The sequence below is a fragment of the Sciurus carolinensis genome, chromosome 6 (genome assembly GCF_902686445.1).
Source record: "Sciurus carolinensis chromosome 6, mSciCar1.2, whole genome shotgun sequence".
Lineage (NCBI taxonomy): Eukaryota > Metazoa > Chordata > Mammalia > Rodentia > Sciuridae > Sciurus > Sciurus carolinensis.
The window spans coordinates 88,195,869-88,213,645 of NC_062218.1; positions in this window are offsets into that span (position 1 = coordinate 88,195,869).

Here is a 17,777-nt window from a genome sequence, read left to right on the forward strand (position 1 = left end):
TGCAAAATTATTTCATCAACAAATAGTGATAATTTTATATTTTATTTTGTACTTTCAATGATTTTTGTTTATTTTGCTTGAAAAATTATCCTGGCTATACCTCCATTACCATGTTGCATAGAAGTGATGAGAATGAACAGCCTTGTTTCTGATTTTAGAGGGAATGTTTTGGTTTTTCACCATGAACTATTATTTTAATTATGGAATTTTCATTAATAAACAATACTATTGAAGCTGTTACCTTATACTTCTAGTCTGTTGAGTATTTTTGTAATGAAAATTTTGGATTTTGTGAAATATTTTTTCTGTATATATGAAGATGGTCATGTGATTTTAAATTCCTCTTTCTATTAATATGTTGTATTATACTGGTTTTTTTTTTTATTTTGAACCAGTCTTTCATTCCTCGGATAAATCACCTTTTGCCTTATTTGCATAATATGATTTACATGTTCCTAGAATTAATTTTCTAGGCTTTTGTTGAGGATTTTTTTGCATCTAAAAGTACAGGGCATATTTATCTGTAGATTTATTCCTTGAACATGTACTTTCTTATTTTAACTTTCTGTATCAGTTTTGGCCTTATGGAAAGAGTTGGGAAGTGATTCTTTTTGATTTATTTGAAAGATCTTTTTAAGAGTCAGAATTAATTCTCTTAAAATATTTACTAGAATTCACCAGTGAAGCCACTAGGCTTAAATTATTTTTGTGGTGCTGGGAAAGAACTATTTATTAATACTTCAAACATTTTCTTCTTAAAGGTCCATTCAGATATTGTACTTCCTCTTGAACCATGTTTGTTTGGTTATGACTTTCTAGGGAATTGTCCTGTTAATCTAGTTTACCTACTTAGTTAGGTATCAGAAGTTCATGGTATTTCTTTATCATCTTTTTGTTTATTTTTTTTCTAAATTGAATGTAAAAATTCCCCTTTCTTCTAGTTGTTTCATAATTTGAACCTTCTTCCCCCCAACCCCTTGGTAAATCTATCTGAAACTGCCATTTTGCTGATAATTTCAACTCCCCAATTTCTTGTTTTGTTGCTTTTCTTTATTGCTTTTCTAAAGTCTTATTTGTCTCTATTGCTCTTTGGTACTGTCTCAAAACTTGCTTTGAGTTTAGTTTTCGCTTTTTTAAAATTATTATTATCAATTAGAGAATTTTCACTTTTCGATGTGTTTTCAGCTCTACCCATTCTTTTGATCACTGTTAGGTAACTTTACACACATTTTGTTGTTGGGAGAAATCCTATTTCTTGGCTGGCAGCAGTGAACGTCTCAAGTGTGTAAACCTGCAGGGAGGAGCATTCCACGCTGGCCACCTAGGAAAGTATACAACTGTCCCAAATTGACTCAGTGTTACCAAGGGAACCTATATAGGAACCTGGTTCTGATCCCCTGTAACACACTGTGATTGGGCAAGAAACCTATAAAATGTATAACTTCCCCTGCAATAAATGAGTTTGCAAGCTGCTCGCCACAAGCTTGCTTCCACCTGGAGTCTGGGTCTTGACTCTGTGCCACTTACTCCACGTATGTGCTAGCCTGGCACAAGAGAAGTTACATTTTGCTATGTTGTGTTTATATTTTCATTCATCTTAAAAATGTTTTCTCATTCATTCATTAAACATATTCTCTAATTTCCCATGTGATTTGTTGTTTCACCCACTGATTATTTTTCCAGTTTGTGTTGATTAATTTTCACCTCTTCATATATGTCCTAAATTTTTTTTTTGATTTTTAAAAAATTTTTTTAGTTGTAGATGGACACAATACCTTTATCTTATTTATTTATTGTTATGTGGTGCTGAAGATCAAACCCAGTGCCTCACACATGTTAGATAAGTGCTAGGCAAGTCCTCTACCACTGAGCCACAACCCCAGTCTCTTAATTTTCTTCTGTATCAATTACTTAATTTTATTACATTTGAAAACATACATTCTGTGATTTTAAACCTTTCCTTTTTTACTTATGTTATGACCAACATATTGTCTCTGTATTGACATGTTCTATATGCACTTGAGAAGAATAATCTGTTGGTATTGGGTGAAATGTCTATAGCTATCTTTTGTTCCTAGTTTATTTATAGTATTCTCCAAGTTTTCTGTTTATACATTGACTTTTTGTTTATTCTTTCCAACATTTCCAACATTTAAAATGAGGTTTTAAAGTCTCTAGCCATTTCAATTATATATCTATTAATATTCACTTCATATGTTTGGGGGCAATTGTATTTATGTGCATACTTTAAGATGATGAAAACATCACATACTAAAATATATGCAATGGAGCTCAGTGAGACACACACACATTTTTTTCTTTAAATTGCAACTCATTTGGAAGATTTTAACTTTTATGCATAGAATATTGCTCTTATCTGCAGTGAAAATTTCTTTATCCTTGTTGTCTGTCTTTTTCTGTAAGAACTCTGCACCATGACATAGGGTTGGGAAGAGGGTGATTATTTTTCTACAGTGACATGCCTAATATGTGGGCAGGCCCTGATGTGGTAAGGGTCATGCTCTTCTTGGCTTTCCTGCGTGAACTCTCTACCTTCTAAACAAACTGGTAAATGGTGGTCACATCCCAGAATCCTTATCTTGCCAATCCTGGAATAAAGCTTTCATAATGAATATAGGATGGGTGACAGGAGGGAGTTCTTATGCCATTCTCATGTGGAATAGAGTTTCTGCAGAATGGAATTAGTAGGGTAAATAGCACCAATGTTCTTCTCATCAGGGCAAAATGATAAACCTCATATTGGATTTGTGGGCAAGGCTAAGTCAATCTTCTTGGTCACAACTGTCTGGGAAGGATGTTGAGTGAAGTTTTCATGACAGTGAGATGGGAGAGGTGATCAAGAAGCACATCTTAGCTCAAATGAGCTTTTCGCTGTTCATTGTGAGATTTAGTAGATGATTTTGAATGAATATTTATGCATTTGCTGTATGCACTGTGACAATTTCTAGAGATTTTAATTGATTTGATTTTAAAAAGTCACATTCTCTATTTATGAGAGGCCTGCAAATACATCACGGTGCCTTTCCAGAAATTTGCCTGTTTTCATTCTATTTTGAATATATATTATGTTTTATTATTCAGAAGATTTGATTGCTAAGTTTGAGATACTTTGGACATATTAATGAAGCCAAATTCTTATTTTTAAAACAGTTTGAATCAAATCATCAAATTTGAGTTAAACAATTTGATAATTTGGGCCAACCTAATATCAAGGTAGTTTATTGATAAAAATATCAAGCCTATTTTATTGTTAAAATATAATTAGCAATTCTTTTGGTTTGGAACATTTATTCGAAAATTATTAGCAGAACAGACTACAGTTTTGTTATTTTTTTCACCATCTCTTAATAATATATATCAGATTGAGGGGTTCCAAATTACACCAATAAATAAGTTTTCAAATTTTTCTGGTTTAGTTTCTTTTTTAAAAAGATGAATTTTTCAGACTTCTTATTTGCATTGATAATTTTTAAAATCAGTTCTCACTTCCTTGTCCATATTAACAACTTGCTTGAATTCTTTGAAGAGTGTCTGTAACTACCTCTAACACAAACAAGTGGACTAACTCATCTCTAGGCAATTGATTCACTGTATTAACAATACATATTTATTCCACTGCTGAAATATATAGGTCTCTGCTTAACAAATATTCATGATATGGAACTATAATTTATAGACAATAATGTTCACTAATATAATTTCCAGAACATATATAAGTGTATATTTCACTTGAAAGCAAAATTACTTTGAAGACAAACAGACTTAATCAAACCAAGGGAATGCCACTTGACAAAATGGAGGCTGCATATGAAGTAATATAGAAATCAACAGTTAAGGAATCTTAGAGATTTCCATTTAACTTAATTCTGAGAAGGTGATAAGGCAGATCACCTTCTGAAACTAAAATATGTTTCTGCATGTGGAAAAAGAAAAAATGAATATAGATTATAACCACATAAAAATGTCAACTTGAAAATAAACTGCTTTCTTGTCCAATCACTTGAATTGCATTAATTTGTGATGTAGTAAATTTAGACACTATCTCTTACTAGAATTTTTTTTTTTTTTGTGAGGGGAAAAATTACTTGGGATTAAACCAGGGGTGCTCTACCATTAAACTACATACACGGTCCTCTATTTTTTCAATTTAATTTTATTTTTTATTTATCTTTTTGAGAAAAGGTCTTTCTGAATTGCAGAGTCTGGTCTCTAACTTATGATCTTCCTTCCTCAGTCTCCAGAGTTCCTGGGATTATAGGCATGTAGCACTGTGCCAGCACTCAAGAAGACTTTTCACAAACAAAACATTCAACAATCTCTAGGTTTATGAAATATTCATTGAAAGAAAACTTCAATGAAATTAAACCATATCTCTTACATATTGTATTAGGTACACAGTTTTACAGTTTTCTTTTTCAGACTTTTTAAAAAATTATAAATTGTGCAAAATATTAAATCTTATTTTGAGAATAAAAATAGCTAATTCTAAAAAAATAGCAATAATAATAGCTAATCCAATTACTTATCCAAAGTGCTACAATCTAAACTTTCATTCAATAGAAAATCAGGTAAAAACACAATTGAAATATAAAATAAGATGAACCAAATTTTCACATTCTCTTTTGTTTTCTGAATTCTGTGAACTAAGATAATTTACATAAGCACTAATCAAACTGTATGAGTTATCAACATATCGGTTTTATCAATTGATATTTATTTTAATAGTCTTTAAAAGATAGATCATGATAGAGCTGTTGGAACAATTAAGTCTTTAAAAAGTAAAATTGGAATTAACTGAAAAATTATTGAGTGCATATTATTTTGTTTTCATAATATAGCTCTTACTTTGGACATATATTTTGAAAAGAAGCAGCCTGAGTATTCAAAATTAACAGAAGGCTAGTGAACAGGAAAGATTCTGAAGGAAAATAGTAAATATCGTGGTCCATTGCATATGTGAATTATACTGAACAGTCTACCAAAGATGTGTCAAAGATTCATGTGGTGCCTAAGTTACATTTTTCTTTTCATTCTGTGAATTCAAATGCACACTGCATATAAATAGCTCTATGGTTTGTTTTTGATAGCCAGTCATATTTGTGACTCTAAAAATTAACTCTTAGGTTCAACTAGAAAATACTGATTCCTAAGAACAAAGAAGTACAATTTGCTAGTATTCCTTTTTATTCCTCACACATTAGTAAAACCTGTGAATCCTAGTTGACAGTTATAAAGCAGCTTTATAGATATTATACATATGACCTTTTATGAGACTATGGTGTAAAGATCACACTCAAACTGATCTCACAAAATTTAATATGTTCATTTTGAGATTTGTTTATGAATTTTGTAAGCAGAGAAGATTTGGTATGCATGCTTCATTTAAAGTTTCCATAGCAAATAAGTTCCTTTTTTCCCAATGATTTTCAGTTTCGAAGGGAAATGTTTTCTGAGAACAATTTGTGGTTAATGCTTTCAGTGGGTACAATCCCACTGAGAAGTGCTCTAGCTAACTTGCTCTAGGTTGTGTTCCAACTTAGTTTAAGGGACTTTAGGGGACACACTCCTGCTGATTCCACTGTTCTTTCCTGTCTTCCTTTTTTTTGTAATCTTGACCCAAAAACTATTTTAAGTGATGTCTGATTTGGCTTCCTGAGGTGCTCAAATGTTCACTGACAAAGGATTATTGAAAGAATGTGTGACTCTCTCTTTCTTTTCTTGAATTCAGTTTCTGATGTTGATATTAATGTGAAAGGGTCATCCACAAAGAGACAAAGAAGAGTAATGTTACAAGGCTTCTCAGCTCTTCTCCTTTATCTCAGTTGGTGGATTCCAAACCAATGGGATCAAATATCTTCTATCACCTCCTTAAAAACATCAGCATCTGTGTCATCATTGGCCTATAGGCTGTGAGAATTGTCCCAAAGGTGTTCCTCTCTCTGTATAGTCCAGCTCTGAACTTTATAGCACCATGGTATTAGAGGACTAAAGGACACCTTTAAAGGTCAAATAGTCCAACCCCCTTATTTATAGAGTCAGGAACTTGAGGCCCAAAATGAGTAGGTTATTTGTCTATGGTCACAGTCAAAGATTCAGAAATTGACGAGAAAGTGGTATTTCTGTCTCCAGTCTTTCAGCAAAGCACAGCCACACTGCACTTGTATTAGGGCTGTTTTCCTTTTTTCCATAATTTCTTCCCTCCTCTAACCTCGCTCAGATCCCAGGGAATATTCTGATATGACAGCTGAATTAAGCAGAAACAGCTTTACCAATAAGCACTCACTGATCAGAGTATTTAACCACAAAGTATACAGTAATTTGCTGTTTCTAAATATGTCCTATTGCCAATCTAGTTTTCATATCTAGAGAAATATGGCAGTCGCTTTTACCCAAAAGTTTTACAAGTAATTTTCTGTGAAAATAAAGGTCTCAGGTAGATCATGGTGGGTGAATGTTGACTCTCCACCAAAGATTTCTACCACAATTGGATTCATCAAACTCATTGAGACTGATTTTAAATCACTATGAGGACTACAATAGAATGAAAGTTTCAAGGCTCTGTTACCTAATTCTTCTAAGGTGTAGGTTAACTTGAAAAATAAATGATTCAGCATGAGTGGTAAGCAATGCATACTGGTTAAATGTGTACTTTAAATGAGGATTTCTGAGTTAAAGTAAATTACTTGGTAAAGTAACCTCTTGGTAAAACTAACCTACTAAATTCTTCCCCCATTGCAGTAATAGCACATTTCAACTGAAGAGAGACTGGAATTGAGAGATAGACTTTGTATGATGTCATATGACACAAAGTGTCCATTACAAAAACAGCAAAAGGGTCATAGTCTTTTTATCTGGACATAGAAAAGAGATTCAGAGGTCCAAAGAGGAAGCCTGGAAAGTATAGTATTTTCCAAAATTTGTTGAAGATTATATGAATACCCTTAGAGATCATCCAGCCCTAACTTCCTCAAAAAGAAGTTAGAAAGAATATTTTTTTTTAGCCCCGGCTTAAATGCTTTACATTAAGGTATTCTGCTTATTTATGAAGAAATCTTTTCTATTCTTAGCTGGAATTTTATGTCTTCTTCCATTGACTGAGTGAAAATCTTTATCCACATATCTACTTCAAATACATACCTGTATTACCACTTTAATTTATCTCCTCTGTTTACTTCTAAACGTATTTTCTGACTTATGAAAACATTTTTAGAAGAGGAGCAGATTAAAATAGCATATGCATGTGTAATAGAGTTACATCTTTATTTTTTATTGATATATTCATAGTGGAAAGGGCATATTCATTGATGTCTTTAGCTTGCGTGAAAATCCTGGAGTACTGTACTTTTAAAAACTATAAAATTATTGCTTACCAGCAATTGTTTAGTATGAAATACAATGAATTTTTTTACATGTTATATTGTAAAATATTTAGTTTTACATATTTGGTTTTTATATATGCTTCCTATGCAATAATTAGATGCTTTAAATGTTGAAAATTTTATTTGAGAAGTGATTCAATATAGTACAATGCAAAAACAGTTAACTGACTATTCCAGGTCACATGTATTTCTTTGGAATGTCATGTGCAACCTTTGAGATGTCTGTGAAGCGAGAAAATGTCATATGAATCATATGGATGCTATTAATTTTTGATCATTTGGAGTTTTTCTGTGAAAAGCAATGTTCAGTTCAAGTCTCCAAGCTTTTCTTTCCATCACTGGTGCTTTTTGAAATTAGAGGTTAAATGTTTGAATTCTAGCACCTGGATGTTTGGGGTAGGGATGCATAAAAATGGTGGCAAGAATGGAAATAATTTTCTCAGGCAAATTCAAGTCTATCCAATCAATGAGACCTTTTCCCTGGCCAGGCAGAAGAAAACTCTCCTAACTCTGAATTCTACCAGTCATATGTTTCTCAGTTTAAATTAAATCCTCTGGAGTGCTTGTGCAAAAAAGCAGAATCCTGGACCTTGTTCAGGGATGATACCTTAAGTGTGAAAGATGTGCAGTAGCAAGGGTCCCATGCTAAGCAGGACCTCTTATGCTTTTTCGATTGTTCTGGTTTTGCCATGTATCTTTCAAACTTTGTCTTGAAATTCTTATCTTATTTTTGAACTAATGTTTCATAATTGAATTCCAATGGTACCATCTACAATGTTTATAAGGCAAGGAGATCTACACAACGTATTTGTACACTATTGCTTACCACCCCAATTTACATATAGCACTTGTCATGCTCAGTGATCACAGAATTCAAGTGCACCCATATTGCTTGGGAATTAAGTCAGATAAGTATGTTGCACCACAACTGAGTAAGTAGAGGAGCAGACATTCCTGGGAGGGGTTTGTCCAAGTGTTTATCAAACTGAAATTAGCTTTAAATGTAAAGAAGGCAACAGCATTCTAAAATACATGAACAACTAAGGAACCCCATTAGATCCTTTCTTATTCTTGTCACTCCCCTGGATTAGCTGACCATTTACTCTGCAAAAGTCCTCCCTTACTTATTAGTAAGTCCAAGGTATAAAGTGGTGTTGGGATGTTATTCTTATAAGTGAAATTAAAAACAGAGTTTGTTTTATCAGTGGCTTATTCATTTGTAGTTGTTTTATAGTTCTGTTCTTACTAGAACAAAATAAAATAAGTAGGTATGAACAATGAATTAAAAATTGTGTAAGTTCATTGATTCCATATATACCTTAAGTAATCTTAATATTTGCATTCTAAATTGGCATTATGCAACATATAGACATAAAATTCACACCAACAATTTAAGATTTTCTTTTTCTTTACTTAGAAGAACATTACATAGCAAAACTAAATGTCATGACAAAATAAAAGAGAAAGGTTACAGGATACAGGAAAAGCTTTATATTTTAGTTTTTAATAAATATTTCCAATTTTTTTTCTCTAGACCTGGAAATGACTCTGTTGTCAGTAAATCCAGGGTAAGAACGGATATCTGCATCTTTAACAGGTTTATGATAGAACATGTTGTCTGTATAGCACTTAATTGATTCTTGTGAAATATATTGTTAGTTATTATTTGTATCTACATAAATATAGTTTGACTTCCAAGAGACTGTAAGGGCACTCAAGGTAAGACACATGAAATATTTTAGGAAACTTATATTCCTTCTTTGAGTATCTTATACATGATATCTTCTTAGAAAACATTTGCCTATTGGCAAATTTATAGACTTGTCTGATAATAATCTTCTCAAGTAGTAGCCATAAAACCATTTTCACAATAAGGTTAAATTTAGAAAAATATTGTAGTTTCTTGTTGCTCTCATTACCTATTCTTATATAGTATCCATTAAATTACATGATTACTAAAGCCAATTCCATGTAAAAATTGTGAAGGTAAAACATTCCTTCCTTTTTTTCTAAGGATACTCACAATTCAAGAAATTACTGAATGCATATTACAGATTCATGTTTTGGAACAAGATTTTAAGAAAGACATTTAGGGGCTTAGGTTTTTTTAAGAGAGACCTTACATGTACACTCAGTGTTTTACACAATTATTGGCAGACCATTCTTTGGAAGGACTGCTCAAGGCACCAGAGCTTCACCAACCAGTCTTCAGTTTACTACATCATTTAAAAAGGAGGTGTTGACTTTCTAAATAATGTAATCACTAGACGGAGTTTTATGACCTAATCTTTGTAGAATAAAATTTCTAAGGAAACTATTTCACAAAAGCATGAAGGTTTTCATAAATTTAGCAACCTTTAAAGAAATGTCTGGGGAAGTGGTTTAGAAATGAATTTTGCATAAGGCATAAGCACTAACTACTTAGTGAAGATTACATATGGATTTCAGTCATGTGAGAAAGATGGCCTGAGTAATAACTACAGAAGGATAGATGTGAACATTTCAACTACTTCATGTACTCCAGGTCAGTAATCTGTGAATTAAGGTGGATTTCAATGCTAGTTCATAATGACTCATTTGAAGTTGTTACAGACAGTTAGGTTAAAATCTCTGCTTAAAGACAGGCTTACATATGGTTGGACAAATCAAAGGAAAGCAAATTTCTTCCTAAGGATGTGCCATTGTTAATAGCCTTAAACCGTAGACTTCAATCATGTTTGATAGGCTAGAGTAAGGCATGCTATTTTATTTGGAATTACATTCATGAAAATATAACTTGGAACAAATGCACCCTACCTTTCAGAAATCTTCAATTTCATAAGTTTTATCTCTTGAACCAAGACTGCAATTTCTGTAGGTGCACTTTGGTCACTATTATCAACTAGTTTTAAAATTGCGATATGATTGTGTAAAGTGGTCCATGTTTCCAGACATTCTCAGGTAGAAGTTTCTTCCATGTTTAGAATGTAACTAAATTATACCAGAGAGGGCTTTCTGAGTAACAGTTTATGAAAATTACTGTTTCCTGTATATTATCTTCTATAATAATAACAATTGTTGGAGCATAAATTTAAGGAACTGTGAGAAGGAAAATTTTACCTTGTGATAATTTAATACAACATTTTTGCATGCTACTCCATGTTTTATTTTTAAAGAAAGGGTGTGTGTATATATCTATATATAATTTATAGTATCTTTTATTTGTGCTAAAAATCTAGAAATGATTTTAGAGCCAATTTGTTGAAAAAAGCTTGACAAGGCATTTTGTAAAGAAGATGGAAGATAAAGTTCATGGGGGAGAAAATTGGTCATGAATAGCTGAGATGATCTGAAGTAATAAAAACATTGACGCATCCATTATTGTGTTCCCCGTTCTGTGAAGGAGAGCTGGATAGCCATATAGAATCCTGTCTTGCACCTGTAGTTCTATTACTATAGAAAACAAAGGCACTGACCTTGTCAAAAATGGACATACACTATTCTCCTTGCTTAATAGGAATCAAATATTTAGGATGGACTATTCGTATCTATTTCAGGGAAAATAAGATGTCAGTACTTGTCATTATTTGTTATCTTAACTCTTTTTAGATCATGCCTCATTTCCATACATGGAATCAGGACTGTATGAACATCTATGTTGCACACAGGTGCCTGCTTGGATCCAGGCATATACAAGTATCAAGCTCAAATGCTGCTTTAAAGGAAAATCATTAAAAGGAAAAATGTTTTCACTGTTTATTTTAAAAACACCTAGAGTGACAGTTAACTAAAATAGACTAAAATTGAAAACATCCTAATTATGCCCCAAACTGTTCAATATTACATCCACCCCTTTGCAGTTTTAATCATCCCAAATACATCTTGTTCATTACTTATAGTCAGCCAAGATCTCTGAGGTCAGAAATGTTTACAGAACTCAAATTTTCCATATTAACTTCTGCTTTTCTCTTCAACTTCCATCACATGTTCATTCAATCATTCTAGAAACAATTTTTGATCAAAGATGCACTATTTCAAAACTCAGATTTTCTTCTTTCCATTTTTGTCACACTTTCATATTATATTCCATGGAGTATATGAACAAGGGAGGAAGTATTAAAGAGATACAATTAACTGTAAGCAGACACAAATATATCCAGTGAAAAAAAGAAATGCAGAAATACCTTTTCTACACTAAAGGGACATATTTCTCTGAGCATAAAAGAAAGGCTAGATTTTTCCTATAAAATGAAACAACTTGGTAGCAAACATCCCTTTCTCCCTTTCATGACCCTGATCATTTTTCTTGGCAATATTTGACTCCATTAGCTATATATTTGCTCCATAAGTATCCGCAGCAAAGGAATGTGGGTAGTAATGTTGCTGATACACCATGTACAAGACATTCTCACTTGCCCTTTCCAGTTGTACGGGCACTTGCTGACAGTTGTAAAAACTTGTTGTTGTCATAAGCAGAGACAACTCCAAAGGCACACAGGGAACAGATGTGTGCTATAATAATAACAAGGTGCCACTTTTAAAAAATACTTTTCAGCTTAAGGCTACATTTAAACCTTCAGGTACAGTTCATGAAACTCATAATGTGGGAGAGTGAGTACTGGTGGTGTCTTTGAGAGTCTCTAGGGAAAAAGACTCTGAGATATTGTTATCATTATCACCATCTTGCTAACTGAATCACAGTTAGTGCCTTGGTTATTATACCTAAGGGAGTGACTTACTACCCTCTAGGTTGAAATAAAGGGCAAAATGAGATTCTTCTATTGTAGGAAGGTGGAACAAATTCAGGACACACAAAGGAAAAGGCATTCTGTTCAATTTCAATCTTTTAAAAATAGAGAACTAACTTAATCAGAATATGTAATCCTCAGTTTGGCCATATAAACTAATTGAGCATGCATTTCAACTAAACTGAATATGGATGGAAAGCCTTTGCCGAATTAGATACATCCTCCCTACTGAAATATGTGCCTGTCTTATTTTTATAGTAATGCAGAAGCAAAACCAAAACAGTGCAAGCAAGAAGATTTCATACAAAAGCAGAGTTACACCTAAAATGAAAGGACATTATTGTGCCACAGATTGCATCATATTTTATCCCAGTCTGTTATGTTGTAAAATTGTAAGATGCTGTTGAAGTAATTCAATCAAGTAAAGTGAAAGTAATATTGATGAAAACCGCTTTCATTTTTATTGACTCATAAACATTAGAGTGTAAATGTGCAGATTTCTTTTCACACCCTATAGATAGAACCAAGTGCTCTAACTTTAAATATCTGGGAAGGAAATATAAATTGTATGTGACACTCAAAACTGAAACAGAAAATGGTCACTGTATTTTTATGATAAAATGTGAACCGTTTTGAAAATACCCTGTTATGCTCAGCAATTACATTTTTTTACTCCTTTCCCTAGTGTAACTTATTTTATTGCTCTTTTTCTATTATTTGTTTTGATTGTGAACCGAATTTATTTTAAATAGAATTGGTAAGTGGCTTGTCTGCCACAGCTCTAATGTGGAATAGACTGATAAAGACAACGACCTCTTAACTTCATTTCTGGTTTTGTGATTCTGTATTTATTTGAAAAAAAAATGCCATATCTGAGAAATGGTTAAAAGATAAAAGTATTACTAGGCTAGTTTTCTCAAATATGTTCCCTAATAAGTCTTAAATAATTGAGACATTTAAAACACTTGAAGTATTTTAAAAATAATTCAGCTAAGACACTCTGTAAGAAAGAGTAAAAGGTCCTGGGAGGAGCGATTTTTACTTTTCTAAGTGTGAGCCATGGAAATTAAAGTGGCTATGCTCGATCATTTACTCAGTACTGGAGGCAATAATCAAGTTCTGCAAATCAATTACACTTTCAAAGAGTGATGGCAGGGAGCAGATGCTTTATCAGCAAACCTCTGTATTTTGTATCAGTTTGTCTCTATTTTCAGATATAAATCTTTTACATGGAGTTTTTGTCCAGACATCCTTCTCTCCTCCCTGCAGGTGTTGACAACACAATAGGATTTGTGGATCTTGAACACCAGAGGGAAAAACTGTAATATGAGTAAAAACTGATATTATTACATTAGAAGAGGATTTATGCTATTAAAAATATAGATCTTTTCATTTTCAAGTACCAGAATATTTAGGACAATATATATCAATTTTATCAAATTTTATATCACATATGGGTATTGATATTGATATCTGGGAAGATTGCTCAATATTACATATATCAGTAAATACATATTTTACATGATAATAAAAGTGTTATTATTATCAAGCAGTTGTAGTTTTATGTTGCAGTTCTTCAGATCAGATTGAGAATTTTGTGTTTTGATTGATGTCAGATTAGAAACAGCAATTTTTTTTCCTTTTGATTTTCTTGATACACATTTCATCTTTTCTGATTTGAAAACTGTCAAAAGGAACTTAACAACACATTTTGTAGAATATGTATTTCTCAGCACAAATTCAAACTAATATTTTTATTGTATTTTGTTTAATATTGACTAATTATAAAATTTTGTATTTTGTGGGTGAGAGGGACAGTCGCAATATGAATTTAGCTTCAATGAGTATGTTCTCAAGAAATAAAAATCTTAATAGAAGTTGGAGGAAAGAATACTTCTATTTTCTTTTGTCTAACATTTCAAATTGATAGGTGCCTAGATGCCAAAACTATTTGGTGAAAAACAGTTTAATATGCAATAGTTTAATTGCATATTAAATAGCTGCATAGGAACGGTGGTACAGTTTAGGCCTCATGTTTATTTAACTTGAATTCCATTACAAACTAGTAAGGACTATAAAACTTCAAAATCTACTGAATTCTTATCTCTGGTTGGTAATTTCACATTTAGCTTAAATTTGATGCAGGCTATATTTCTTCTGAGTAATCAAATATACAGCCTGAGGGATCAATTACCTTTTAAAAGTGAAAAAAACAAAATGATCATTTGTTCATTAAATTCATAATATATTGAGGTTAGAGGCCATCTAATTGAATTCAATTCTACTAACCATAGGAGATTCACTACACACATTTAAAGGCTTTATAGTATAATAAGTTCTGTCATCTGGTTAAAAATTGAATAGTGAAACATGTACATAATATATAATTTACATAACTATTCTTTGTATAAATACACTATATGATATGTAGTATGACATATACTACACACAAACTCACATACACATATCTGTACATAGGCTATATATATAGTAATAAAATACATACATGTAATAATTGGCCACTTGAAATATCTGAACAATTCTAGGACTTATAAGTTTTAATGCTCTTTGTATATCATTTGTTCGTTTTTTTTTTTTTTTCACTGTACTATATTATTGTTCATGCTTTATGGGTTATTCAAGAACTAATTTTTACTCTGTCTTCTGTGTTGTAAATGCAACAGTAATATTGGGTAATTTGTATATGTGTGTTCTTCTGATGCCGTATAGTTGCTTGTAATAATTATACACTTATCATTTCCTTGAGCCATTAAGTTTTGTGAATGCTATCTTGTTGAAAGCCATTATAATAAGTGCCTATTATTCTATCATTCCATTCCTGAATGGAGGATATCATTATGAGGATTTTCCAATGGGTGATCAAAGGAAAGTTTGATTATTTTTGTTTGAAGGAAATGCAAAAGGACTTCCATTCCCAAGTGATAGATATCACTGATGTATAAAATTGTGTCTTGCTTTTGATGTATTTGGGATCTTATTTTTGTCTCAAAAGAAAAGCAATTTTCGAAAGTAAAATATATAACTACGTTAATAGATATGTGTTGTGATTAGTAGACTATTCAAAAACCAGTGGCTTTATTCTTCAAGACCAAAAGATAAATAAGGCAACAACATATATGCTGATGATTTCAATGCTTCCATTCCAAAGGTCAAAACCTTGGAAGTGAGTATCTAACATGATGCTTTGCCTATTATAAAGACAACTATACATTTATCTTTACTTCAGAAGTGATGTTAATGCTCTTTGATTTAAAAGTCTAAAGTTCATATATTCTTAACATATGAGTATTCATAAATTCCATACTATAATTATATATTTAAATTGTCAGAAGTCAATTAGATGTATTCTCTTACACAGATAATTCATGTGTTACTGAACTCACATTTTTAGCTTCATTTTCCTTAGATCAGCTCACATATGTTTTGCTTGAAAGTGTCTATGAAGAGACACTATGCCTGTGTAGGCATAATTAAAGTGCATCTCCTACCACATACTTGAAATTGATTTTAAGTAGAGATCAAACACCATCACAGATCAGTATTTCTCAGAACTTAGTCATAGAGACAATATTTCTGCAGAATTTTAATAGGTATTAAAGTTCCTCCCATCACACACACACATGCACAGACACAAATATAGTTTTGTGTTCATATATGATTAAAAAAGTAAATGCTTCTCTTCATAGTGAGAATTTTTAAAGACCTCACTACGGTAAGTTAAACTAGCTAAATCCAAGATATTCATACAACAGGTCAGGTGTTCCAGTGAAAAATCATGTTTCATGGAATATACACAGGCAGATCATTCCCTCGGAATCCTAAATATGCACACACACACACACACACACACACACACACTCACACATATTCACACTTTTGTGTTGTCACTACGTACAATCAACAGTTTGAAACCACATCTTATTTATATTCTTACTAGTGCATACAATTTTGTATGTGTATGGTGCTGGGGATGGAACCCAGGGACTCACAGATGCTAGGCAAGAGTTCTACCACTGATCTCATCCCCATCCTGTGCTAATCATTTTTGACTGTTGGCTGGTAGGACATTGTGCTTTGTTCCTTATCTGACATATTCCATTCTCAAAGGAAAACCATATGACAATTTTCTAGGCAATCTACTAAAAACCAAATTCATCGTGATGGCTTCTTCCTTCACCATTCTTTGACCTCATAATATGAGACGAAGTTCTTTTTTTATCCCTTTTAAAAGGACTTTTTATTTAAGTTTGATGTCTAACTTAATATGAAAGGAATCTGAAGAGAGGCACTCTGTTGAAAGTTGGAGTTCAATTTTAAATTTCAAAAAGCTCCACAGAAAACTCATGTTCCTTTTGAAATCAACTCTTTCCTGATTATAATTACTCACATCAAGATTAAAGGTGGAAATATGAAAATTCCCCATTCATAGGGTGAAATCACCACTCTGAATCTCCAACCCTCTCTGTCCCAGAACCATAAAAATGCTAAAAGATCATTCTCTAGAAGACCATAATTAGAAGTAGTTATCAAATTCTTATAAGAAACCATGATGATCAGTCTAAATATTTTTTGTGTCCTTGTTTATGTCAGCATCTTTTTTATTTGTTCTTTTTTTATATTCATGACAGTAGAGTGTATTTTCACATATTGTACATACATGGAGTATAACTTATCCTAATTAGGATCCCATTTGAGGGTTGTACACGACGTGGGCTTTCACTGGTAGTGTTTCCATATTATGTCAGCATCTTAAGTAACCTAAACCCCTCCTTTCTTCCTTAATCTTTTGGGTTCTTGAAAACTCAGGCTCTGTACATCCACCAAAGTGACTCATTCTTCCACAATGTAAATATGCGCTTCCAGTGTGTAACCATGAATAAACTTCAAATCTTCTATATCATCCATGTGTCATGTCAATGTTTCTTTCCTTTCTTATTCTGAAATCTATATACAAAAATCCCCAATTTAATATAGTTCAACTTATCACTTTCAATTATATTTTGGTGCAGCTCCCAGTCACCCACATCATCTAGAGAATAAACAAGAGAGACTTTACAGTGCATTGTGTTGCTAATCTATAATGTTCAGTGGGTTAGGTGTAGTAAGCACATATTTGACTTATGATAAAACTTCAGTACAGCCCCATTTTGAATCATGGAGCACCTGTTCTGCCTAAATAAATTGTTTTCCTCCTAGTTCTCTTAGTCTTTATGCACTTTTCAAGAAACAATGATCCTGGAGTTAGGAACAGTTTCCATTCTTCCTCAAATCAAACAAATGAACAACTTAGAACAAGAAAAAAAAAAAAAGTCTACTTAAAGTCTAACAGGAAATGTGTATTTTCCTTATTTTTATAAAGCACTCCAAAAATACTATTCACAACCTTATAACCTTGCTTTTTAATTTTTCTCCCATATGTATGTATAATAATTTTCTTAGTCACTATCTCTATAGACAACCTGTATAATACATTATATTCTGAGTTTCATACTTTCCTTACCTCCAGTAATATTCTGCACTTCACCTTAATCACTCATCTCTCACCATTTGCTTCAGATACTGTCATTACCAATATCTGGAACACTTCAAACTTTTAATTATAAACACCCCATGTGTAATCTATACTTTT